Source organism: Lycorma delicatula, chromosome 9, assembly GCF_047948215.1.
Source record: "Lycorma delicatula isolate Av1 chromosome 9, ASM4794821v1, whole genome shotgun sequence".
Lineage (NCBI taxonomy): Eukaryota > Metazoa > Arthropoda > Insecta > Hemiptera > Fulgoridae > Lycorma > Lycorma delicatula.
In genome coordinates this window covers 40,133,417-40,161,317 of record NC_134463.1, presented here as the reverse complement: position 1 = coordinate 40,161,317, position 27,901 = coordinate 40,133,417, and the positions used below count along the sequence as shown (strand labels likewise).

At 31.6% G+C, this 27,901-nt stretch overlaps 1 protein-coding gene across 19 annotated transcripts in view; it reads left to right on the top strand.

Annotated features, from left to right (window-relative positions):
* The window catches only part of tmod (tropomodulin), a 443,143-nt gene that overhangs the window by 338,410 nt on the left and 76,832 nt on the right, over nucleotides 1-27,901 (top strand). The window contains exon 1 of one of the 19 annotated variants that reach the window (XM_075375735.1): nucleotides 20,287-20,478. The exons of the other annotated variants lie outside the window; for them this stretch is intronic. The gene's annotated coding sequence lies outside the window, so the exon portion shown is untranslated. Of the gene's footprint in view, nucleotides 1-20,286; nucleotides 20,479-27,901 lie in introns of those variants that run through there. 19 annotated transcript variants of the gene reach the window in all.

Below are 27,901 nucleotides of genomic sequence, written 5' to 3'. Positions count from 1 at the left end.
GCTACGTTGTCAGCTTTTTTTCTCAGCTTCGATTTGTCTTAAAATCTTTGATTTTAGACTCGATTAATACACGTATTTATTTTAACACACTTCTGTAATCCTATATTTTAAAAACTAATTTTTTTTCTGACTTTTCTATGTAGTAAATATCTTGCCGGAAAAAATCGATAAAAATAAATATGTTTAAGAAAGTCTTTGTAATTTCTAAATTCACATTAGATATCGGAGGAGTTCTTTTAAAATTTAAAAAATAATTATTTAGCATATTAAATATGAATTAATTGATCAAATTATCTCTCGACCGGCCAAACGGTTAAGAGTTCATTTGGATTCTTGCAAATATCATTTGATTTCGAGGATGTTCCTTAAGGAGGGACATGTTTTCGAGTGACTTTCTTACGTAAAAACAATGTTTCTGCAAGAAGTTTTAACAAACTGCAAAAGCGGTTGTCGCATAATCATTCAAAAATAGTAATTCGCTTTAAAAACTCTTATCTCTCGAAATACTGCGGAAATGAGAAATACGTCACTGCGGCTTAGAAGAGACTATGAAGCCGCGTTTCATCCGGTTTCATTCTCACTACTCATTCAACCAGTAATAAAACAATTTTATTAAATTCATCGAGGAAAAAATTTATTTTGAAAAATGAAAGTTTTTTGCCAATATTGTTTTTTAAAGGGAGTTTTATAATTATTATATATTAATTAAAAAAATTAAAAATAGAATAAAATTTCACAAACTGAATAACATAATTTGGCATATTTCTGAGAAACATTATACACTTTTTTCTTCTCCGTTTGTTTTTCCTGATTTGGCGAATTTGTATAGGTCACCCCTGACGCCAAATCAAACAATATTAGAGAGAATCAAATATAGAAATTCGTAACGTATGTATAAAATTGTAAATATCTGACCGCGATTCGAATCTCAAAACTTCCGGATGGAAGACGAAGTTGTTACCACTTCGTCACAGAAAATGGATGTAAATGACCGGTTCGGTTTAGAAAGTAAAGAATTTAAGTGTGAATCGGATCTATTTAACGACTGATGAAACAAATTAAGTTGATTAAGTTGGGTATTTTTTTATTTTACATTTTATTAATTTATTTTTCCCTATACCGTCCTTCAAACTGATTTTTAATTTATGCTAAAAGAATATAATATTATCTATTAATCTATTGTGCGTAATTAATAATAGTAATAATAATAATTTAACCCTGAAGATTACAACAAAGAAATAAAGTTTAAAATATAAGTATCATTCGTTTTTTTTCATTTTATAATTATAAATTAATGATAAGCCATGACGCTGTTTATTTAAATATTTAAAATAATATTGTAGGCTACTTCATATTAGGTTCGTGTACATGATTCTGTCACGCAGTCATTTAAACGTAGACTTTCAGACTGCACAATGTAAAAAAAAATCCACAGTGGTTATTATTAATGTATGAATCATTCTTCCCCCTCGTACTAAATGGAACCGAAGTGTATTCTACAATGTATATTGTTACAAAGTCACGAACAAGCCATTATTAGTTTTTTCTCCGTTGAATGCATTTTATAAACAACTGTTGACTGAATCCACAGAAAAATCCTTGTTCATTACTACTTAAAATAATAGGAAATCCTTTTTTCAATTAACCAATATATTGAAAGAATTATTTGTTCGTTTTTCAATTTATTTATTCTGCAAGCATACGCCCGGTTTACAGAATTTGTATTATTATTACTATTGTATTTTTACGTGATAAAAATAAAATGATGAAAAAATGCCAGAAACATTCCTAGAATTAAACTGTCTCCGACTACTTTTCTATCCGTGAATAAAACGAGTTACAGGTACACTTATTTTTTGTCGGCCTCCATAACGCGAGTGGTAGCGTCCCAGCCTTTCATCCGGAGATTCCAGGTTCGAATCCCGGCCAGGCACGGCACACGCTACAAAATCATTCATCTCATCCTCTGAAGCAATACCTAACGGTGATCCCGAAGGTTTAAAAAAAAGGTTAAGGTACACTTATTTTAACCCACCGGATTGGTCTAATGGTGAACTCGTCTTCGCAAATCAGTTGATTTCGAAGTCGAGAGTTCTAAGGTTCAAATCCTAGTAAAGATAAAAAGTAAACTTTTTATACGGATTTGAATACCAGATCGTGGATATCGGTGTTCTGATTGGGTTTCAATTAACCACACATTTCAGGAATGGTCGACCTGAGACTGTGCAAGACTTCACTTCATTTACACTCGTACATATCATCCTCTGAAGTAATACCATTCCGGTGGCTAAACAGAAAAAGAAAGAAAAGGTATTCTATTTTACGAACAAGGATCACAGATACCTACGTACGTCGAATCGAGAAAGTTGCACTGAACATCCGGATAATTCCATAATATCATACTAATTAATAAAAAAGATCGTGTTAATACTGAGTTTACAACATGAACGTATACAAATAAAATGTAAAAAAATAAATAAAAATTCAATTAAATCTAAAGAAAACATTTTTTGATGTCGGTGTTGAATTATAAACAAACTACTACTAAACGTTTGGTGTAAACTCCAAAATTCCAAATCCTAAAGAAGAATTGAAGCAGAATAGTTTTTTTTTAAATTTTGGTATATTTCTTTTAATACTTTATTTTATTTTTTTTATTTATTTGATTCGTATTTAAAGCGAAGTAATTCATTAAAAAAGGCTGTTCATGTGAAAAGAAACGTCCACAAAAATCGAAAGTGTGAGAAACCCGTATCGGGTTTAAAATAAGAAAAAGAATTCAGAGAAATTTCAGAAAAGATTAAAGAGACTATTAAAATACAAAAAAAAAAAAAATACATCGTCATTATTGGTACGTTTGGTAAATTATAAATTAACTTTTAAAAGATAAATTAAAATCGACTTCAAAAATAACCTTATGTAAAAAATAATTCTGTTACAACAATTATTTTTTTTAAATATCGACTTGGAAATTAAAACACCATGAATTTGAGATAGAAATCAACAAAACCTATTAATTTTACTTTACCCTTCTTTTTTTTTTTATAATAAAAGAAAACTTTTATTATGAAGACTAAGAGTAAAAAGCCTTAGCACCCTCGCAGAATGTCTTTAAAGAGTCACAGAATCACTCTTTGCATGTGCACGCGTGCACAGAATGATTTACGAAAAATATAATAAAATTTCAGGACATGATCTACTGGGGAAAATAAAGAAGAAAATTCTTATAAATATAAGTTTGGACACGCTTCGTTACCGAGTGTCGGCTGAAGAAAGGAGGAGGTTGTTGGCTTTACCTATATGATCTGTATCGTTATAGAAGTATTCCGAACGCTCAGTAATATTTTTAATTTTTTTTTTCAAAGTTTCTTCAAATCCTGATGTACCCATTGTGACTTACCGGCTCTTTAATACCTTAATCCTGTACCCACCGGGTTGGTCTAGAGGTGAACGCGTCTACCCAAATCAGCTGATTTAGAAGTCGAGAGTTCCAGCGTTCAAGTCCTAGTAAAGTCAGTTATTTTTACACGGATTTGAATACTAGATCTTGGATACCGGTGTTCTATGGTGGTTAGGTTTCAATTAATCACACATCTCAGGAATGATCGAACTGAGACTGTACAAGACTACACTTCATTTACACTCATACATATCATCCTCATTTATCCTCGGAAGTATTATCTGAACGGTAATTACCGGAGGCTAAACATGAAAAAGAAAGAAATCCCTTAATCCTAAAGGGATGGAAATGTGCGGAAAGATCATCAACAATTTTATCGAAACAGGAAGATTCTTTTCTGTTAGTTATCAATCGTAGATTGGTTTCCCGTGGTTCTTTAGGTCTTTTATCCGGAGGTCCCGGGTTCGAATCCCGGTCAGGCATGGTATTTTCACACGCTACAAAAATTTTCATTCATCTCATCCTCTGAAGTAATACCTAACGGTGGTCACTGAGGTTAAAAATAAAAGAAGTTGTTTTGGTAAGCCACTCTTTTAATTTTGTTCAAGCCTATTTTGTTTTAAGCCTATTTAATTTTGTGTTTGTTTAATATATTCCATCCTACATCTACCTCTAGCATTTTTCCATTTTTTAACACCTTCGAGGATAGACCTATGTAAGTTATCCTGTTTTAGTATGAATATATCTTATTCATACAGCTCTTCTTTTCCTCTAATGTTTCCCAATTTTTTTTTTTCACTTCGAGGTTTCTCTGGATGTAACCATTAATAAAACCGGTGACAGTGAGCATCATTATAGTATCTCTTGTGTGACGCTTACCTATACTAAGGTGTGGTATTCACCATACCTCACCACTGCCAGCTCATTCACATAAAGATTGTGAATTACCCTTCTATATCTGACTTTATTCCTCCCTGTTTCAGTAACCTGTATTGTTACTTCCAATTACTCTATCAAACGACTTTTCTGTCAACAAAAGCAATGAATGTGTCTTGGTTCTTTCTCAATCTTTTTCAATTATAAGGCGTAATACTCCTTCCAAATTGGCCTTCTGTTAACAGAACCTTTATTTTTTCCTCAATTCTTCTCAAGATGATGGTCATCAAGTTTTTTGATGTATGCGTTCGTTATCAAACCGAGAGTTCTATGTCACTCGTAATTGACAGCTGAAACTTTCTTTGGAAGTGGAATGACACACTTCATTAAATTTGGCAGAACTTGCCCGATTTCATACGAGAAGATTATGCTAACAAAATTGAAGGATTCATTTGTCTAATACTGTGTTTACAATTAACTGCAGTAAATGCGCCTTTTGTGAGAATATTTGTGATTTATTTTTAATAAATTATATTTTTTATTGCAAATATAAAATTTTGAGTTTGGGACATCTATATATATATATATAGACGATCGGTATCGTTATAGAGACATCACAAACGCTCAGTAATGTTTTAAAATTTGTTCGAACTACCTTCAAATCCAGTTGTACCCGTTGTGACTCGCCGACTGTTTGTTACCTTAATCCTAATAATTTATAAAATCAATATCTTTTCATATCGTATTTATTTATTTTATTTCTAAAATAAAGTACTTTTTACGATTTGTTTTAAAGAATTTTCACTGATTTCAATTTTATGTTGTTATACGACTGTTTTTAATGGACCACTGAATATAAAAATAGAAAGAGAAAATATTACGGAGGTAGACGATTTCTGTTATTTGGGAAGTAGAATTACTAAAGATAGAATTACTAAAGCAGGAATGATATAAAATGCCGCATAGAACAGGCAAAATGAGCTTTCAGTCAAAAATATAATTTGCTTACATCAAAAATTAATTTAAACATCAAGAAAACACTTTTGAAATTAAATATTTAGAGTGTAGCTTTATATGGAAGTGAAACTTGGACGACTGGAGTACCTAAGAAGAAAAGATTAGAAGCTTTTGAAATATGGTGCTATAGGAGAATGTTAAAAATCAGATGGGTGAATAAAGTGACAAATGAAGAGGTGTTGCAGCAAATTGAAGAAGAGAAAAGCATTTGGAAAAATTAAGTTAAAAGAAAAGACAGACTTATAGGCCACATATTAAGGCATCCTGGAATAGTCGCTTTAATATTGGAGGGACATGTAGATAGGAAAAAACTGTGCAGGTAGGCAACGTTTGGAATATGTAAAACAAATTGTGTTAAGAATGTAGGATGTAGGGGTTATACCAAAATGAAACGACTGGCACTAGATAGGGTATCTTGGAGAGCTGCATCAAACTAGTCAAGTGACTGAAGACAAAAAAAAACTACTGTTTTAATTTTCGCTTCATATTACTTCAAATTTATTAAATAATTTTCAAATTTATTTTAACTGTTATTGCAAATATTTTTATGATTACATCGGCTAAATGATGTATATATTCGCCAGATATTACTCTAAATAGAAACGGACTCATTTGAGATCTATTTTGTAAAAATTTGAACGGCTAAGGCTAAATTTTACAATCCTACAAACATGTATTCATTCATACATACGTAAATAAACATACTAAAATGTCAAAATGTACTATATCGCACTTCCGAGTTGAGGCGAAAACCTATTAAATGATCAGGACACGATTGTGGAAATTGACTGGTTTAGCCCCCTGAAGAATATCTAGATGCTTAATGTAACAATGAAAGTTTGTTCACAAAAGAAAATAAAATATAAAATAATGTTTGATTTTTACCTGTATTATCTCTTAGTTCTTCATCGAAATCGTTTAACGTAAAAATATACATAATTATATGAAATTTATTCTAAAAAAGGTTCTGTTGCCCTTGTTTATACTTCTGTTATTATCTTCTTTTACGTTTAAAAAAAAAGTGGATGAGTACTTTTGTACATAGTGCGAAGTCCTTACAACGGATTCCTCTACGATACCTCTGGTTTAACTTTAAATTTCAAATCTAATATCGATCAGATTATATTTTTTTTGTTTTAAATTGTGATGCTCATAAATTTATTTAGAAAGTACAAAGCAAAAGGAAAGCAACGGAAACAAAATTATCAGCAAAAAAATGATCATTATAATTAAATAGAACAACTAATCCTTTGTAAAGAAAATTGTAAAAAAAATGCTTATTTTTTTGTATGTTGAATGCTCTATAATTGTCATTTTAATAATTGCTGATTAGAAATCAGGAAATAAGGAAAGATAACATAGGATGTATTTCCGTTTTGTATTTTTTATAACTTTTATAACAGAGAGTGCATAATTTAACCACTATAACGCTTTTTATAACATAAAATAAAACAATATGACATGAGTGACTTTAAAACAAATTTTGTAACTACCATAACTTACCATGAACTTGGTTGCTGATTTGTATTGGTTTGCAAATATGTATTGAAATATTTTTATTTAATTTAAGCTAATATTTTTTACTATTTTTTTCCTGCGAATTTGTTGGTAAAAGAATTATTTAAATTTAGAAAAAGAATTTTATTTATATCGGCTTAACACATTTGGTGCATAATAATATTGAATAATTTACCAAGGAACGGTTGAGAAAGTAATACATTGTCTGTGCCTCAAGAGATTAATATTTTTACTGTTCTCGTCAGAAAATTAAAAAATAACATTCTACGAGTCGGAGCGTGGAATGTTAGAAGCTTAAAAAAGGTTGGTAGGCTAGAAAATTTAAAAAGGGAAATGGATAGGGTGAATGTGGATATAGTAGGAATTAGTGAGGTTCGGTGGGAAGAGGAAGGCGACTTTTGGTCAGGTGATTTTAGAGTAATTAACTCAGCGTCAAATAATGGGCAGGCAGGAGTAGGTTTCGTGATGAACAAGAAGATAGGGAGGAGAGTGGAGTATTTCAAAACGCATAGCGATAGAATCATTGTAATAAGGATAAAATCAAAACCTAAACCGACAACGATTGTTAACGTTTATATGCCTACAAGCGCCCATGATGATGATGAGGTAGAGTGTGTATACGAAGAGATTGATGAAGCAATTAAACACGTAAAAGGAGATGAAAATTTAATAATAGTTGGAGATTGGAATGCAAGCATTGGAAAAGGCAAGGAAGGAAATATAGTGGGTGAATACGGGCTGGGCAAAAGGAATGAAAGAGGGGACCGACTTATAGAGTTTTGCACGAAGTATAATTTAGTAATTGCCAACACCCAATTTAAAAATCATAATAGAAGAATATACACTTGGAAAAAGCCAGACGATACTGCAAGGTATCAGATAGATTATATCATGGTTAAGCAAAGATTTAGAAATCAACTCGTGGACTGCAAAACTTACCCTGGAGCAGACATTGATAGCGACCATAATTTGGTGATAATGAAATGTAGATTGGGGTTTAAAAACCTGAAGAAAAGGTGTCAGATGAATCGGTGGAATTTAGAGAAGCTTGAGGAAGAGGAGGTAAAGAAGATTTTTGAGGAGGACATCGCAAGAGGTCTGAGTAAAAAAGATAAGGTAGAAAATGTAGAAGAAGAATGGGAGAATGTTAAAAAGGAAATTCTTAAATCAGCAGAAGCAAACTTAGGCGGAATAAAGAGAACCGGTAGAAAACCTTGGGTTTCAGACGATATATTGCAGCTGATGGATGAACGTAGAAAATATAAGAATGCTAGTGATGAAGAAAGTAAAAGGAACTATCGGCAATTAAGAAATGCTATAAACAGGAAGTGCAAACTGGTGAAAGAAGAGTGGATTAAAGAAAAGTGTTCAGAAGTGGAAAGAGAAATGAACATTGGTAAAATAGACGGAGCATACAGGAAAGTTAAGGAAAACTTTGGGGTACATAAATTAAAATCTAATAATGTGTTAAACAAAGATGGTACACCAATATATAATACAAAAGGTAAAGTCGATAGATGGGTGGAATATATTGAAGAGTTATACGGAGGAAATGAATTAGAAAATGGTGTTATAGAGGAAGAAGAGGAAGTTGAGGAGGATGAAATGGGAGAAACAATACTGAGATCTGAATTTAAGAGAGCATTAAAAGATTTAAATGGCAGAAAGGCTCCTGGAATAGACGGAATACCTGTAGAATTACTGCGCAGTGCAGGTGAGGAAGCGATTGATAGATTATACAAACTGGTGTGTAATATTTATGAAAATGGGGAATTTCCATCAGACTTCAAAAAAAGTGTTATAGTTATGATACCAAAGAAAGCAGGGGCAGATAAATGTGAAGAATACAGAACAATTAGTTTAACTAGTCATGCATCAAAAATCTTAACTAGAATTTTATACAGAAGAATTGAGAGGAGAGTGGAAGAAGTGTTAGGAGAAGACCAATTTGGTTTCAGGAAAAGTATAGGGACAAGGGAAGCAATTTTAGGCCTCAGATTAATAGTAGAAGGAAGATTAAAGAAAAACAAACCGACATACTTGGCGTTTATAGACCTAGAAAAGGCTTTCGATAACGTAGACTGGAATAAAATGTTCAGCATTTTAAAAAAATTAGGGTTCAAATACAGAGATAGAAGAACAATTGCTAACATGTACAGGAACCAAACAGCAACAATAACAATTGAAGAACATAAGAAAGAAGCCCTAATAAGAAAGGGAGTCCGACAAGGATGTTCCCTATCTCCGTTACTTTTTAATCTTTACATGGAACTAGCAGTTAATGATGTTAAAGAACAATTTAGATTCGGAGTAACAGTACAAGGTGAAAAGATAAAGATGCTACGATTTGCTGATGATATAGTAATTCTAGCCGAGAGTAAAAAGGATTTAGAAGAAACAATGAACGGCATAGATGAAGTCCTACGCAAAAACTATCGCATGAAAATAAACAAGAACAAAACAAAAGTAATGAAATGTAGTAGAAATAACAAAGATGGACCACTGAATGTGAAAATAGGAGGAGAAAAGATTATGGAGGTAGAAGAATTTTGTTATTTGGGAAGTAAAATTACTAAAGATGGACGAAGCAGGAGCGATATAAAATGCCGAATAGCACAAGCTAAACGAGCCTTCAGTAAGAAATATAATTTGTTTACATCAAAAATGAATTTAAATGTCAGGAAAAGATTTTTGAAAGTGTATGTTTGGAGTGTCGCTTTATATGGAAGTGAAACTTGGACGATCGGAGTATCTGAGAAGAAAAGATTAGAAGCTTTTGAAATGTGGTGCTATAGGAGAATGTTAAAAATCAGATGGGTGGATAAAGTGACAAATGAAGAGGTATTGCGGCAAATAGATGAAGAAAGTAGCATTTGGAAAAATATAGTTAAAAGAAGAAACAGACTTATAGGCCACATACTAAGGCATCCTGGAATAGTCTCTTTAATATTGGAAGGACAGGTAGAAGGGAAAAATTGTGTAGGCAGGCCACGTTTGGAGTATGTAAAACAAATTGTTGGGGATGTAGGATGTAGAGGGTATACTGAAATGAAACGACTAGCACTAGATAGGGAATCTTGGAGAGCTGCATCAAACCAGTCAAATGACTGAAGACAAAAAAAAAAAAAAAAAAAAACTGTTCTCGTTTTGCAGAATTGTATGAATATAACAGGAACAATGGGAGCGGTAGATCAGCGTCGGTTCAGGTCGTCTTGAGCGTTTCCATAAGCCGTAAATTTAATATTTTAAAGCCGTAATAATTTATGACTGTAATAAGCCATAATTTTCAAACATAAAAACTAAGTTTTGTCTAGTGGCGAGCCGGATAGCGGCTTGAAACAGGCAAGCGGTTCGGTGTATTCGTTTAGTTACACTAGGTTTCATCATAATCAATATTACCGGTCAAAGTTTAAAAAGTTCAGTTGAAGCGCAGAATGGAGATGAATTGGCTGAACCGCCAACCGGGTCTTGCTACCAACGATGTCCTGTCGTGGTACACTGTCGTATACCGATTGTTTGTAGTGCCGTCATTACTTCAGACCCCGAGTAAAACTACTGTGCATCTGTGTTGACGCTTTTTTAACATTGAGGTATTAGCTTCATTGTTATAACGTATCTGTTCCTTTGTGTTCTCTACGAGTAACCGTTTTTTTCAACTTTAATTTTGCAGATTGTCATTATCGATTGTTAGTTCAATTAATTTATTGATTGTTTTCAATTAATTTTGAAATCCAATTTGGGGTTTGTACAATGGAATTGAGCAATGAAACAACTTGGAGTTTTCGAATGTATACAAAGGTAGACTTGTTATACGAAATATTGGGGATAAAATCCAGATGTCATTCAGTGTAAGTTAAGTGTAGAATGAAAATGTAGAAGAATAAAAATAAAAAGAAAAAGAAAAAGAAAAAACGGGACAATTTCATGGCAACGTACAAGAAACTGGCGATTAAAATGAAGAGAAGAAAGGAGAGTTCTTTCAAAACTTTCAAAAGAAAGTTAAAATCAGGGAGTTCGTTTAAGAGATTTATAAAAGCCATTGTGGTTTGCCAATGAAAAATTGTCTAATTTCTACATCTTCCTTACACTACAAGGAGAGGAAAAATGAGTAAAAAACTGTAATTATAATTTAATTGAAAAATGTAAAAAAAAGATATTTAACGAAAAATTTTTTTCAAGGAAACATTGAAAACGACATTTAACTGTACAATTGTTATTAAAAAAAAAAAATGCATATTTTTACAATGTTTAAAATAATAAAATATCAGTAAAAATTGATCAATCCTGTTACACTTCCTAAATCTCTATTAAAATAATGATTTCATTTTATTTTCCCCAGTTTTATGGGTAATAAAGCGGCTCATGAACGAATTACTGTCTTGTCACCATCAAAAATTTATCGGTTACTTTTTCTTTTTTCTTCTTTTTTGCCCGCCCCCCAGAGCCGGCTTTTCACTTACGCATAAACACAGCTCCGAGGGATGCCAGTGCCTCAAACCATCTGAGCAGTAACCCTGGGCTTGGCTATGTTGTTCTCAAGGCCCCACCCAGGCAGCCGGAACTCTGTATTTTCGTGTCATGCCTCTAGTAAGGAGACCCCGAAGGGGTCCCCTCACCGGGACTTCGGTCTTTACGATGCCCTCGCCTCAAATGGGGAATCCCCGAAGGGATCCCACACGGAGTCTTCGGTCTTTACTCCCCCCTGGTGGCTCTGCCAGGAGTCCCCGTCCGCTCATCGACGATAGGACGCCGGAACGTCCCATCTCCCCCGGACGAGGTTGTCCCATGCCGGAGGCACCGTAGTTCCACACTCACCAGAGTGTACCCCTCAATTCCGATGTGCAACCCTGCAACCCCGGCCCCACCTGAGCGTGGCCGAGGGTGCAGCATGAAGCACAGCGGGCTTCTTTTTTGGCAGTTCTTCTTGACATGACCAACCTCTCCACAATTAAAGCAATGGCCAGATCCGGGCCACCACAAAACTTGGCCGGTTAGATTATGTCAGTGTCGATTAAACTTCACTATAAAGATTTAGATCAAATCTTGTTAAAATCTTAATTATTGAATACATTCTATCAAAAGACGGGACTTTCCGATACATTTTATCATACAATTATATAATTGAAACATATATCGGAAAAATAGCGAGCAGTTTTAGTTAAATGACATGGAGGTTGAACTATTACGCAGAGGGATATTTTAGTTTGTAAACAGCTTAATACTGCATATCTGAGCGGTATTTGAAGGCAAAAACAAGTGGGGTTCTCGTATTCAGTTAAAAAAAAAACTGCATTATAGAGGGTTTTTAATTTTTGTCGGCCATCTTGGATCCCTCATATTGAATCAAACTTAATTTTTTTTAAATAGGAAGGTGACATATGATTTCGATTTCAAATTTACAATAAAAACAATGGTTAAACCCGTTTTCTGTAAATGCCATCGGTATCGAGTTATAAGGATTGAAATTTGCCGTGACTGCAAAATTATGTTAACAATAAAACGAGGTAGAATGCGCTGCATGAACAATTTATTGCATTTTACACTCATTATTCGTACAATAACGAACTTTAAACAGTTCTGTAATATTGATAATGATAAACAATTACTAATAATTAACAAAACAATAACTAATTATACAGCAATATCAATTAATATTATTTACTTTAAATATTACAATATTTATTTTAAAATTTTAAATAAATATTTTCTATCGTAAATTACTGATGAAATAAATTTTGAAAGCATACCATTCTACAATAAATGTTCAAAATGCTTCCCTTCTACGGCTTGGTAGTGTGTTAACCTCAAGTAATATCCGTTTATAACTTGTATCATGTCTGGTAGTACACGAGCAGATTCGTCGATTATTCTTCTTTTTAATTTGCCAATGTCTGCAGGGTTTTTTTTGTAAACATTATGTTTCAGGTATTCCCAAACAAAGTAATTCAGAGGAGAGACAGGTCTGGAGACCTGGCAGGCCATTCTATGGCTGTGCTACGACCTATTCAACGATTTGGAAATTGTTCATTTAAAATTTGCCTTACCTTTAGAGGTAATGCCCCATCTTGGTGAAACTATACGTTATTTAATTCTTGTCCATCATCTTCCCGGATATTTGGTAAAATCCTATCGGCTAACAAGTTGTAGTAAGCATCTCCTGTAAAATTGCCATCTAAAATAAAAAACCTCACAAAACCCAAACGTTCACTTTCTGAGTGTGCTGTGTACGACCCTTCAACTTCCATCTGGGATTATTATCCCTCTAATATCGACAGTTTTTCTTATTCACATGACCATTTAATATAACAGTCGCTTCATAAGTAAATATTGAATTACAAAAATTTGCGTCATGTCTAATCTTTGCATTATAGTATCACAATACTCGACTCGGCGGTCAAAATAATCTTCCGAAAGTTCTTGCACCAGGTGTATTTTATAAGGGTCAAATTTATTTATTTTAAGAATTTTTTGTACTGAAAAATAACTGATGTCAGGTTGGACACTTTCCGAATCGATGAATGAATGTTTTCAACAAAGGTCTGCAATACATCTAATTGACTTTGCATCAGCTGTGACAGTTCTCGGTCTACCGGTGCGAGGATGTTTCTTCAAATCGCTGTACTGTCTTGATCACAGTCAATTTACTTATCGGTTCTCTGTTTTGAAAACTATTATAAAATAAATCACATACCTCTTGTAAAAGCCGAACTCTCACCAAACCCGTACATCATTAACAGAATTATTCTTTCGGTTTCACTTAAAGAAGACATTTTTATTTGAAGATTTAATATTTCACATAACTAAATAAATGAACAAGGAAATTAATGATAAAACGTTCACAAAAAAAAAAAATAAAACAGATTTGAACCACTAGGTCTACATTTTAATCTTTACTAGCACTATTAAATTTTACTATTACAAGTATGTTGAAGTAAAAAGGTGAAATGAGGAGTTAATAAGTTGCATTGTTTCAACGTAATACAAACTGCATTGTTGTAAATTAACTGATTAACTAACTAAATTTTTAATACATTTTTTAAGTAAGTATTTACAGCTGATTTCTTTCTTTTTCCTGTTTAGCCCTAGGGAATTACCGTTCAGGTATTACTTCAGAGGATGATATTTTTGAGTGTAAATGAAGTGTAGTCTTGTACAGTCTCATTTTGACCATTCTTGAGATGTGTGATTAATTGAAACCTAACCACCAAAGAACACCGGTATCCACCACGGTCTAGTATTCAAATCCGAATAAAAGTAACTGCGTTTGCTAGGACGCTGAAACTCTCGACTTCCAAATCAGCTGATTTAGGAAGACGCGTTCATCACTAGACCAACCCGGTGGGTTTTCTAGCTGATCTGTTTAATTTACGATAGGTAACAAATATCAGCTGATATTATCACTGGAAGTTAATATTTATTTATAAAATAATATCAGTTGATATAGCCGTTTAATTTGTTGTTGTGTTGTCATTATCGATATTATAGAACTGTTTAAAGTTCGTTATTTACTAATTATTAATGTAAAATACAATAAAATTGTTGATGCAGCGCGTTTTACCTCGCTTTATTGTTAACACAATGTTTCCTTGATGACAAATTTGAGTACTTATAACTCGATAACGAATTCATTAACAGAAAAACGGATTCCACCATTGTTATTTTTGTAATATTTTAAATCTAAATCATGTGCAATATGTCTACCTTCCTATTTAAAAAAAATTAAATTTGATTTACAATGATCCAAGATGACGGACAAAAATTAGAAAATCCACCATAATGCAGACTTTTTTTAACTATGTAGAACCCCAATTTGTTTCTGCCTCCAAATACCGCTCAGATATGTAGTATAAAGCTGTATCAATACTTAAATATCACTCTCTATACCCGTTATCGTTGAGATAACTTAAACTTTAACATCCAGAGTGTGTTAAACATGTAGAAATATTCTACGTTTTTAAAACTTAAAAAAAAAAGTTATAAAAAAGTAAAAAAAAAGCCAAAGCAAATTGTGTGTAGTTTGTTTTAATCTGGTGTCAACAAGTAAACTTTTTAAAAAGAATTGAGAAAGTATTGTTTTTTAATTTTTAAGTCAATTTTTAAAATTTATTTTATCCTTTCATTAAGTAAATAAACTGATAAGAAGATAAGTTTAGCGGTTATCATGCCAGTTCTGACAACCATTCTTAGATTCGATTCCAGGCAAGGTCTGCATTTTATCATCTACCATATTGTACGATTTATTTTTACGTTAACATACGTTTTTCAGTGTTTGTGAAGTGTAATAATAAAATACTAAACAGAAGGAAGGAGTAAGAATCATTTTCAATTTTATCTCCTGCAGAAAGCTTAAATTCAAAGGGAAGAATTAGCTCTTTAAATATTAAATGGTTTCAGCGAAAACGATCACTCTTATATTTTTCATACCGATAATATAAAACTGGGATGAGTGCGCGTCACCCTTACCAGTAACGTAGTACAGTTGAAGTCGTAGGTTGATCGTCAGTTAAAATAATATAATTTTCAGCCCGCGCTTAATTAAAACAATTCCTTTTGTTCTCGATACTTAAAACACTTAGTTCAATAATAACACAATGAACAGTATTAATTTTATGACATTTTTATTATTTCTTTTAATTCGTCATATTAATAGTATATCGGATTAGATTATTAATACAATATACTACACTACCTGTTAGCCTGCAACAAGAGAGAATTACCAAAAGTTTTTTATTCCTTTATTATTGAAAGTAATGCAGTTTGAAACCATAAAGGATAAATAAAAGACATAAATTATACACGAGATCTGTAAATAAAATAATGAGACCGGTTCAGAAAAACATTTATTTTCAATCCAATTATACATGGACTCTTCTGACCTTCGAAATAGTTCCCTTGGGAAGCCACGCAACGCTTCAAACGGGTTTCCTACTGTTCATAGCAGTGTTGCAACTCAGAAATCGGAATATCCTTCAGATGGTCGGTTACATTTTTTAAAATGTTTTCTACTGTTCCAAAATGGCGTCTTTTGAGGTGTTTTTTTAAAGTCGGGAACTGGAAAAAGTCGCAGGGACTGAAGTCAGTTGAATAAGGTGGTTGAGGAAGTACAGGAATGATTTTATTTACCAAAAATTCATTAATTGAAAGTGCAGTGTGACAAGGTGCATTGTCATGATTCAGAATCCAGTTTTCTTTGATGGCTGATCTCACGCGGGCAACTCATTTCCGCAGTCTTTCAAGAATTTCTCGGTAAACATATTGATTTACAGCCTGTCCTATAGGCAAAAACTCCTTATGGACAATGCCATTATTATCGAAGAATCAAATTAGCATGGTTTTGATTTTTGATTTGCTCATTTTTGATTTTTAGGGACATGGTGAGTTTAAAGTATGCCACTCCTTGCTCTGCCGTTTTGTTTCTGGGTCGTACTCAAATATCCAAGATTCATCTCCAGTAATAACACTTTTTTAGAAAATCAGGATCGGTTTCAATTCGCCCTAGAAGATCGCGGCACATTTCCACCTTGTTTTTCTTTTCAACAGTGAGGTTTTTTGGGACCGATTTTGCACAAACGTTTTTCATATCTATCTCGTTTGTCAAAATTTTATGGACTGTGGTACGGCTCAAATTCAATTATTCTACAATCATTCTGACAGTTAATCGCCGGTCGTACCGTATCAAGTCTGATTCACTCAACATTGTCGTCACTTTTTTACGTTAACGATCTTCCAGAGCGTGGATCGTCCGCAACTGATTCCCGGCCGTCTGAAAATGATTTAAACCGCTTAAAAACTTGGGCTCATGACAGAGTGTCATCTCCATACGCCCTTTTCAATTTTGAAAAAGTTTCAGTGGCATTCTCACACAGTTTAACACAGAACTTGATTGCACAACGTTGTGCATAATTAGTATCTCTCATTTTTGTATCGCACAACAAAATTTCGTTTCACGAAAAGTTTGTTTACGTCTCACGTGGCAACAGTAAAACAGCAAAAATATTGATATCTAATATAAATCCACTCTTCATATAACCATATGTTTACTAGTAACTTTACAGTGTTGCCACTTCGGCTGCCAAAAAAAAAAAAAATAGTCTTGTTACTTTATTTACAGAGTTCGTATAATAACTGAAGAATGATATTACGTTTCGAATCCAATTATTTATCCCTTCCTTACTGATGATATGTACAAAGTGTTTGAAAAGTGAATTGAGGAAAAATGGGTTACGCAATACAGCAGAGAATATGCATTGTCTCCCGTACATTAGATTTGCCAATTATGCCCAGACCCAGAAGAATGCTTCCATAGAAAATTATGGTGTGGATGCACCAAACAAGTTCTCCATCAAGTGGCTGTGCACAAGTTCCAAGAGACGGGGAATGTGGCAGATGTAGGAAAAAGTGGTCGACCGAAAGTGCTAACATCAGAAAAGTTGATCGACGTGAAAGCTGTTTATTCTGTTAGTCCCAGGAAGTCTGTGCGGCGCCCATCTAGCTTCCGTTGATAGCACCCACACGACATTGCGCAAGTGTTTAAAGATGCATCCGTACAGAATTCGTGTTGTCACCTGTAGACACTGGAAAACGTGAAACTTTCTGTCAGTGGTTCATGTCATCTGTAACGCCAGATGGGAAAGAACTCGATGATTGGTTTTGGTCTGACGAGGCAAGGTTCCGTCTTGATGGACACGTGAATGCATAGAATTCACGCGTTTGGTATACGGAAAATCCACAACAGTTACACGAACAAAAAGTGGGTGTTTGGTGTGCAATTTCATGTAGCCGAATCTTCATGATATTCTTTCAATGCACAGTGAACAGTGATCGTTACATACAGATGGTGCCACAATTAATTTGTAAACTATGCCTGCAGACTGGCTAGAGTACACTTAGTTTCAGCAGGGCAATGCTACGGCTCATACTGTCAACAACACTGTGACTTTCTTGGATCAGTATTTTCACAGACAGGTGATTTCAAAGGGGTTGTGGCTCCCCTCGGTCTCTTGATTTATCCCCTCCTGACGTTTTCTTGTGGGGTACCTTGAGGATGCTGCTTACAAAACTCATCGTCACACCATTCCCGAATTGCAGAGTGAAATTGAATGATGTGTCACTACAATTCCTCAACAAACGTTACAACATGTGTTTAGGAGCAAGCAATATCGTATTCAACTATGTGAATCGCATGATGGAGACCACTTTCAACTACTATTTTAACTTACTCATTTTTCCCTAAGGTTACGTCACTTTCTGAACACTCTGTATGTAATTCTTTGTTTCATAGAGAAACTAAACAATCGCTTTACACCGTGTCCCGGGGTCTTTATCAGAGTCTGATGCTTGTCAAATACTTGAGGTTCACTGATTACCGATCAGAATCGATTTCTTTGATGGTAATTTTAGTAAACGGAGTAAAGATGTCACTCGCCCGATCGAATATTGGCATCGTCCTTGCATTCCGATCGTGCAACAGTATGTAGCGTGACAAGAAAGGCGATGAGAATATAGTTGCACTGCTCAATTTTTCCTTAATGCATTTAGTAATCCTCTCGCTCAAGTCATCTATTACCCTTTGTATTTGAAATCCATTAAATTTTTTTTTTCTTTCAGAATTAACTAGTGTTCTTGCGATTACCCATCTTCCTTTATATATTTTTCATTTTGTATTACTAGAAGCGAAAATCCCTCGGTTTAAATTTTGAAAATTCCTACTAAAGTTTACGTCTTAGTAACAGAGTCTATAAATTTCTTCTGAAGGGTTCGAGATTCAAATCGCTGTCGAAGTTGACACTACAAAAATTTCATAACGGATTTAAAAAAGCATCCTTAGCCAAATACCTATTTTATTTCAAAACGGGGAAAGCCCCTTTTAAGACTGTATTTAAAAGGGGCTTAATATGTTGAAGATGCGACTAAGATTTCAATAAAAAGTCGTACGTTCTTACCAGTCGCTCATTTTCTTAATCTTGATCTTACGTTCAATATTTCAGATGGTTCTGGACTCTGAAGACGCCGGGACCCGGTAGATCCAGTGGGTTATTGGGTGGGAGGGGATTCCACTTGCCAGCAGTCGCACAATCTGTAAAGGTTATAAAATTACTTTATAAAAAGTTGAAATTAACACATCAGAATAAAATAATACAAGTATATACCGATGTAAGTGTGCACTTAAACAAAAACATCTAAATCTCAATCAATAAAATACAATTTAACATGTTTTTTGATATTTTCAGGAATGAAACTAATAGCTACTTTGTCGCAGCTGATTTCCATATTTCGTTATTGAAAATACATTTTATTTTTACAATCACTGATGCTTCTGTTTAATCTTTGTTTCCGATGTGTTTTTTTTTTGGTTGAAAATTTCTTTCGTTATAGCGGTGAGTAAGTAGAATACGGGAAGGAAATGTTTCATCAAACGTATCCAGACGTAGGCGTTCCACATCGTAATGGTGTGGGAAATTTGATCATTAAATTCTGAGAAAACGGATCTATCAAAGACGCGTCCGAATCCAGAAGTCTATTTATCCTGACAGAAGAAAAGTTGAATAATGTTTCTGATCGCTTAGCTGGAAGTCGTAGTGAGTTATAATTTTAAATATATAACGCTAAATTGAAATAAGCGTAACATGTGTGCACCGTTTATTCGAAGCTACTTTCTATGTCGATTTCGATTTCAAAAATTTTAGGAAAGGATTAACTCTATAAAATATCATTTTTTGTAATTTTAACTTAAATTATGTAAGTCGTTCGTATTTATATGTAATCTATTAATTATTTTGGTTATAGTAAAATAGTGTAATGATTTGAAATTTTTATTATATTGATGTTACTCCTTTTCTTTCATATTTAATTTTTTTCTGTAACTGGAAATTCACATGAGTAATCAATCAATAATGTCTGCGTGCAAGTAGTTTTCTTTCCTATTTTGACTGTGTACATTAAATACTGTATTAAGATATATTGTGATTTATTAGTTTGAATATAAATAACAATTTTGTACAGTAGTTGTTTTGAGTACGTTAATTTAAACATACATTTACAAGTTAATCTGTTTTATCGAAAGTTAAAAATAAGTAGATCACAACGGCTTCATCCTTCTTGTTTTTTTCGCTGGGAGAATTCAGTTTATGAAAATGTTATTTGTATGATTTGATATTAGAGTATTTCCCGACTTGCTCAATCTTTTCAATTAGTGTTGATCGGTAACGCTAAGTTGTTTAGATTTTAAAAATTTAATTACAATGTATTAATGGTAAATCTACAGTATTTGCTTGTCCACCTATCAGAACTAATAATTTTTTGTGTTTGTTAATGATGATTAACTGATAATTATCTTATTCTCGATAACATTTTTTTGTTGTATTCGCTTTTAATGCAATTTACTTTAAAAATTATTGTGTGCGGTGGGGATGACAATGCTGCGGTTTTATAGTGGGGAGACAAACTTTCATAACGGAAAGATGTGAAGAACTCGTTTGCGACGACCGACAGTCCACGAGAAAGCACGAGGTAGTTTGTTTGCCGTGTTAGCCGTTGTGTTCTCGTAGCGTTCGAATGAATATCTTGTGTGTACAAGTCGTGAGTTAGTGTGATTCATTCGGCAAGTGGGCGTTGCACTTATTACTTTATTCTAGTCTAATTATACAAGGGAAATATTCAGAGTAAAGGTAAAGATATATGTTTACACCATTTCCAATACCTATGATAGAATATATCTCTTTCGGTTCGTAAAATTAAGTTAACACATTTTGGCGCTACGCGATCGATAATCTTGTCGGGTTAGTGGTTAAACAGCAAGTACTTGTTTAAATGCTGTTATTGATCTTTTCAGTAATCGTACTATGATTCTATTTAAAATGATTAGATAAAATTAGGGTCAAAGGGCGTTGTCTTTATTTGGTTGGACCTCCGATTATTGTTGAACGACCTTCTTTTTAATTGTGTGAATCGGAGAAGCTGTTTGAATGTAGGTTGGTTTTGTTGGTACTCTCAGACGATTTAGCTTTTTAGGTTAAGTTGTAAGTTTGATAATGAAATAATTTTGTCGTCGAAGTTTACCCTTTCTTGTATTTCAGGGGAGTTCAATTTTTTTAAACGGTACTAGATAAATTCATGAAAAACTAATTTTTCAATATGAATACATACCGTGTTTTTTTTTCATAAGCGGGATGGAATTGATCTAAATAACGAACAATTTTTAAGGAAAATGAAGGATATACAGCAAGTGTGATCTCGTTTTAGTTTTTGCATAGAGAATGTTTTAGGTTATGTTTGTATGTTACAACCATTAGTGTGCTTTTTAATTACTGATTTCCCTTTCATATAGCAAATATAACAGACACCGAGCTATAAAATTACATGTTAATCAATAGGTAATTTGAATATAGCAATGTTTTTTAGTGTTCCTATACAAAGCACTGTTTTATCATGAAAAAAATATTCTTAGACGTGATATTAATTTGTCGTCGTTGATAAATATTTCATAAAAATTTTGAAGATAGGCCAAAGTAACAAATAAATCTGATTATCTTTAAAATGTTTAAGAATATTTTTCGTTTGAGGTTAGGTTTTGTTATGCGTGAGTATACTAATCATAGGTTTTATGCTTAAATTTTACATATTTCAATAATATACACCTTTGAGATTAATGGTAAATATAAAATCCGTAATTTAAACATTTATCATCCTTATTCATTTTCTAGGTTTAAATTTAAATTACTGATTTTCATTGATTTATTTTTACATATGCTTGAATTTTGACTTCACATAAAGCACATGTCCTTTTTTGTGGAGTTTACTTTCGCAACATTTGTGTATTAAGAAATACCACTAGTTTTATTTCTCAGAGTTGATATGACTATCTTTACATGCATTACTAAATAACAGATCTGCTGTAGTTTGGTTAAGATTGTTTACTAGGTTTGAATAAATTTGATAACTTAGATCACAAAACTAAGTGTAAAAAAATATTGAATAGAAAGCAATTCTTTTTAAAATGTGAGGTGTGAAAATTAGTTTTTTCTTTTAATTTTTTAAAGAAAGAAAGCTTTGTGTCGATTGATAATTTGTTTATAGCTCTCCAATTGTATTATGTAACCACTTAAAAACACTAATTACATTTTCATCATTGAAAAAATCAGATGGCACATTTACTCTTTTTGTTAATTGAAAGAATTGAAGTAAATCTTGGGAATTTTCATTTTAACTTTTATACTTTAATTATGGTGTGATTCTGTACTTAAATATAAAAAGCAAATAAGTTCACATTTTCAACAATTTAGACTATGGAGTAACCTCATCAGAATAGGCCTGCAATTTCATGCATAATGAAGAAATTATACATTTCATTTTGACGATAGGGGCCATTTTTTTTTTTTAAGATAAAATACAAAAAAATTTCACCATTTATTATGTTTGTGCAAATAAAAAGTTGTTATTAATTCATTCTTTCATCAATACAAACATAAACTGAGAATATTCAATTTTTTGAATAAAGCTTTCCAGAAAAGATTTACATTTCAGTGGAGATTATATTACTTTTAAACATCACTGCTGTATTTTTGTGTAATTTAAAATTATTTAATAGAAACCATTTGAAACGTTATGAAAAGTTTTGCTTGATTCATATTTCTTTTATGAATGTAAGTATTATTGATTTCTGTATTTTATTTTTCTTATCAGTATTTTACTTTATAGTGTCGATAGTGTAATTCAAAATAATTTTATGCGTTGTAGAACACCATATACTTATTATTGTAAAAAAATTTGAAATTAACTAGTAAAGTTTTTCTTAGAAATAAATTATTTGATAATATGTATTTTTATGATTCGGGTTTCAAATAAACATGAAACTTGTTATAAATTCATTATATGTTTTCTATTGTAATCTTCTAAACTTTTGTGATTATTCAAAATAAAATGTTTAAAATATTCATTAATTATTGTGACCAGTTTATAAAGTTCCAAAGGAAAAAATTAGTTTTGTCTTATCAGGGAATGAAAGTTATTTAGATAATATCTAATATTATCCAGGGAATTTTCTATTGGCCTTCCTCTTTTATATATATATATTTTTTTTTTTATATATAAGTATGTATATTTTGTTAATGAGATGCATTATTGAAATTCAACTACACGTTTGTTGGAAAATATATTTAGCTTATTATTATTATTATTATTGAAAAATGAGTAATAATTATGTGGTTTCTTGTCATAGAACTGTAATATTATTAATAACATTCAGTTAAGATTGTTGTAAATGCTAAGATAATTTTTCTTAAAAATCTACTAATTGCATAATTTGACAAATTCTTTTGTATTGAGTAACAAGATAATTTTTTTCTTTTCTGCAATTATGTACAAAAACCTTACAACAGTAGAAAAGATGTAAAAGGAGATTGATCTTTTTTTCATGTTAACTGAGTTTTCTTGTTTTATGTATTGTGATTGTTGAAGTGCATTATCTGTTTAAAATGAGAACTACTATTGTAACTGAAAATCATATTTACGTAATTATGTTATTTTTAATTATTATCAACAATAATAATAGAGGAAAAAACCATCTTCCTTGACATAATAACTATTATGATCTTGGGGGGAAAAATTGTACACTAAAAGTTTAATTACATTAATGATTAAATGTAAACGATTTGGAGAAAATAATAGCAATTATTTTTTTTCAGTAATAAAGGATGAAAATAAGGAAAAAGTGATGTTATTACGTGTATAGAAAAACACAAAATGAATTTCTGAAGTTGTTGATTGTTTTTTGTTGGATAGAAAGATTTTTTTTAATGCAAATATTGCAATTAACTTAAATTTACCTTGTTGATTCATTTGATTACTTTTATTAATCTAAAAGACAATTATTATTAAAACAAAAGAATTTAATTTTATGCATTGAAGTTTATTGCAATCTAGTTTATTACTTATTGGCTAATTAGTTTTCATGATTTTATTCATTGTTATGTTTACGTGATAAAATTCATATAACATGCTGTCATTTACTTTGGTTGTGATTTAAATTCAATGAAGTAACAACAGTGTAGGTTGCTCGATGAAAAATAAATTTTGTCATTTGTATATGTTAACCACCCACACATTTATGAGGAAATTAAAAGTACTTGGATTTGATGCTTTTGTCAGGTAAAATGTGTATTTTTTCTGTACCATTGGGTAAAAAAATTACACACCTTTGCCTCATAGTGTTCTACATCCCATTGTAAAAAATTCTATGGTTTAGAATATTAGTTTATATTTAAGAAAAGGTGGTCTACTTCCTATAATCAGAGTCTTAAGTGAATTTTTACTCATTACTGAGAATGATTCTTATAACCTAGCTCTACCATCTTGTAAATACCTGCAGGGGGGTTTGACTTAATGGTATGAGTTTCAGTTGGATACTTCAATATTACACCATTCTTTGACATTTGTTTGATGGCATCCTGGCAAAACCTTACTTAGTCTCTTTGATCTGTAATTTGGAGAAAATAATTTTAATTCCAATGTTTATTTAAGGTGGTTAACAGTAAATTATTAATAGGTAATTTGCTGCACCCACCTTGGATAGAAATGCTCCAGAAATATAATAAATAATAATAAAAAATTGATATATTAGATAAATATAAAAATAAATAGACTTATTCAAAAATAAATTGATTAATTGGTAGACTTTATAAAAAGATTGAATACTTTGATAAATACTATTCTTTATCTTATCACAATGGATATAGGAAGTTTTAAATATGAAAGTAGTCAATAGTATTAGTATATTACATTCTAATGATTTTAAACTATTAACTGTAGTTTGTTTTATAATAACTATATATTTTATTTATAATTATTTGTATTTTGGTGTACTCATGATGTAGTTTAAGCTGTGAAATCACTACAGACAGACAGATGGGTGAGTGTTTACCTTTTGTTGAACTGTATCTAATGGATTTAAATATTTATTTGTTTATTATATATATATATATTTATGAAAACCCAAAAGCAGTCTTAAAGATTAAGATAAAGAAAAAAATTCTAAAAATAAATGTATGGGATTGAAAGTCAAACACTTCATCTAAAAAATGTTTTTCTTTTATATCTGTAAACCAATTTATTAAGAAGTTATGCTACATTAAACTTTAAAAAGTGTAGATTATCTAAATTTCTTAGTTTCCTGTTTGACAGATGCCATTTTCTATGTAAAATTTTCTTCTCTTTCATAATACAATAACATATTTTAGTTATTTTATTTTTTAAAGTATTTGGGTTTTGTGTCTTTTATTCATCTGTAGATAAAGCGATACCTGTATGCAAAAATTCAGTGTGTTTGAGATTTACGTTAGGGCTTTCATTAATCTGACCAGTAATAGTAACCTTATTGGTTTGTTTCTTGCATTACTATTCATGAATTCTAATTTGATAAATATGCATTCACCAAGGAATATCAGTCAGAGAAGATTAATACATACCAAATTAAAAATAATTTATATATATATATATATAGAGCTATTTGTTATTTTAAGTCTAAATTTCTCCATTAGTTGCAAAGTTTTAAAGTGGTAATATCTACCTTTAACAATTCTCCTGTCATTGATTGTTGCTTGTAGCTTTATGATAACTGTTTGATAGTGGTTAAAAAATCATTAGCTGTTGTAAAAGGTTTTTATTTTCACTTGCACTTTTTGTTTTCAATTTTATTGTACTTGAACTATTTTGTTAGATTAACTCCATAATTTTTTTTTTTAGTGTCTGTGTTGCAAATGTAAGCATGTGTATAAGATTTTTGTAAAAATGATAAAACTTTTAATATTTCAAAAGCGATGTAATCCGTTAAGCAAGCCATTGTGTAAATTTACCAAAATTTAACCAGATGTTCACTAGACTTAGGGGTTTAACTGCTGGCAATTTTTCTTTTGTCTTTTTGTATTTTAAAATACTAATCATTAGAATGAAATGTGTGGGGTACAGTGTAAAATGTGATGATAAGGTATAAGATTCGGCTGTATTATATTTTAAACACCGTAACTGGTATTTAACATATTGTATACTGTATATATAATTCAGCTTGGCTGTATTACTCACTTTTTATGTATAAAGTCAGCCAATTAATCAGGTTTTAGTGTCTCACTAATTAATATTAATGAAAAAATTACACTAGTACTAGAAAATTGATTGTTTTGGGGGTGAAAACTTAGTTGCCATTGATAAGAAGTAATGTCCAACCTTGAATTTAAATCACCTGGCTACCCATTTACAAAATTGTATGAGTTCTGGTAATATTAGATTTTTTATATCTTTTTTTAGTAATTGCAAGGTATGTTTATTGTTTTTTTTTTTTTACTTGATATCACCACATAAGCTTAAAGCTTGTGTGTGGAAATGGAATTTTGTAGTGAATGAAAAATGCCTGACTGGGATTCAGACCCGGGACTTTTGGATGAAAGGCCGAGATGCTACCACTGACCAGTAGTTCTGTTCAGAAATGTTGTAATCAGGTTCAGATGTTGTGAGCTGCTTAAACACTTTTATTTTTACACATTATTTTTTTATATGGTGAAGTAGTAAGCCAGAATCTAATATGAAACCACCGGGTTGGTCTAGTGGTTAAACTTATTGCAAATCAGCTGATTTTGAAGTCAAAGGTTCTAAGATTCAAATCGTAGTAAAGGTCATTACTTTTATACAGATTTGTATACTAGATGGTGTTCTTTGGTGGTTGGGTTTCAATTAACCACACATTTCAGGAATGGTTGACCTGAGACTATACAAAACTACACATCATACATATCATCCTCATTCACTCTCTGAAGTAATACCTTATGGTGGTTCCGGAGGCTAAACAAAAAAAGAGAGTATCTAATATGAGATCTCTTATGACACATCAGGCTATGAACAGTTTATGTATATTGTGTGTGTTATACAAAATATTTCTTCAAATAGTTAATTAATCAAACTGTTATTAATTAATAGAGTCAATTAAATGTTCAAATAGCAGGCAGTTGATTGTTTTCATACAGTATGCAACTGAGTGAATGAGTAAGGAAAAGATTTAGCCAAAGTTGAAATAATTTTAGGACAAAAATACAAAACTTCTGTTTATGGTTAGCATGTTCGATAGAAATTTATGTAGCTTATCCTAAATACTATGCCAGTGATAGGTTTTTCTAATATAATTGAATCGTTTATTAATGCCACCATTCCAAGGAAACAGTACCTACCATTGTTCAGTTTTCTACTAAACATGGTTTCTGCCATTACCATTTATTCTTACTTTAAATTTCTCAATTATCAAAGCATTACTCCCTGATATATTCCAAAAGTTCAGCCATGAGCTGTAAGGGCTCTGTAATTGAAATCCAACATTTTATAGATTTACTGATTTTCCTTTATATTGTTTTTTTCAGAAAGGTATTCTAAAACATATTTTAAAATATGATACTCCCTAAGTGTTTGTAAACATTCTTTCATTACGCTAAATTCTATGATGTGTCTTTTATAAGAATTTCTTGTATGTATTTTATTCTTTATTATACGTTTTGAGTGGCTTGATTGATATCATTAGTTACTAAAAAATGCCAACATGATTTAGTGAACCACCACACATAATTATTTAACTTTAGCCTTAATGGAGATCAGTTTATTAAATATGATGTGCATTATTGAGATTTTTACTTCGTACCCTTCAGTTTCCAGAATGCTGCACCTAGAGATGTTATATACATGTTAAACCATCAATTCATAATGGTACTGTTTACTGCCTTACTTAGTAGGACCTGTGATCCCTCGATTGTTATTGCATTTAGGTTCCCTTCAAACACAGAAATAAACAGTAAAAAATTTATTATAACTTTCCAGTAGTCCAGTAATACTACCTCATTTGTAATTTTTTTTTTAAATAAACTTGTTTATAACAGTATTTTTCTACACAACCGATACCTAATATTTTACCTAAAAATTTTAGCCAAAAGAAACATTTTCAAATAACTTCTTTTATTATAAAATATCTAAGGTTTAATTTCCTTAAAGATGCAGTTATATATAATTTATTTTTATCATTGCTGCTACACTTATAAAAAAATAAGAAGTTTGAGTAATAAC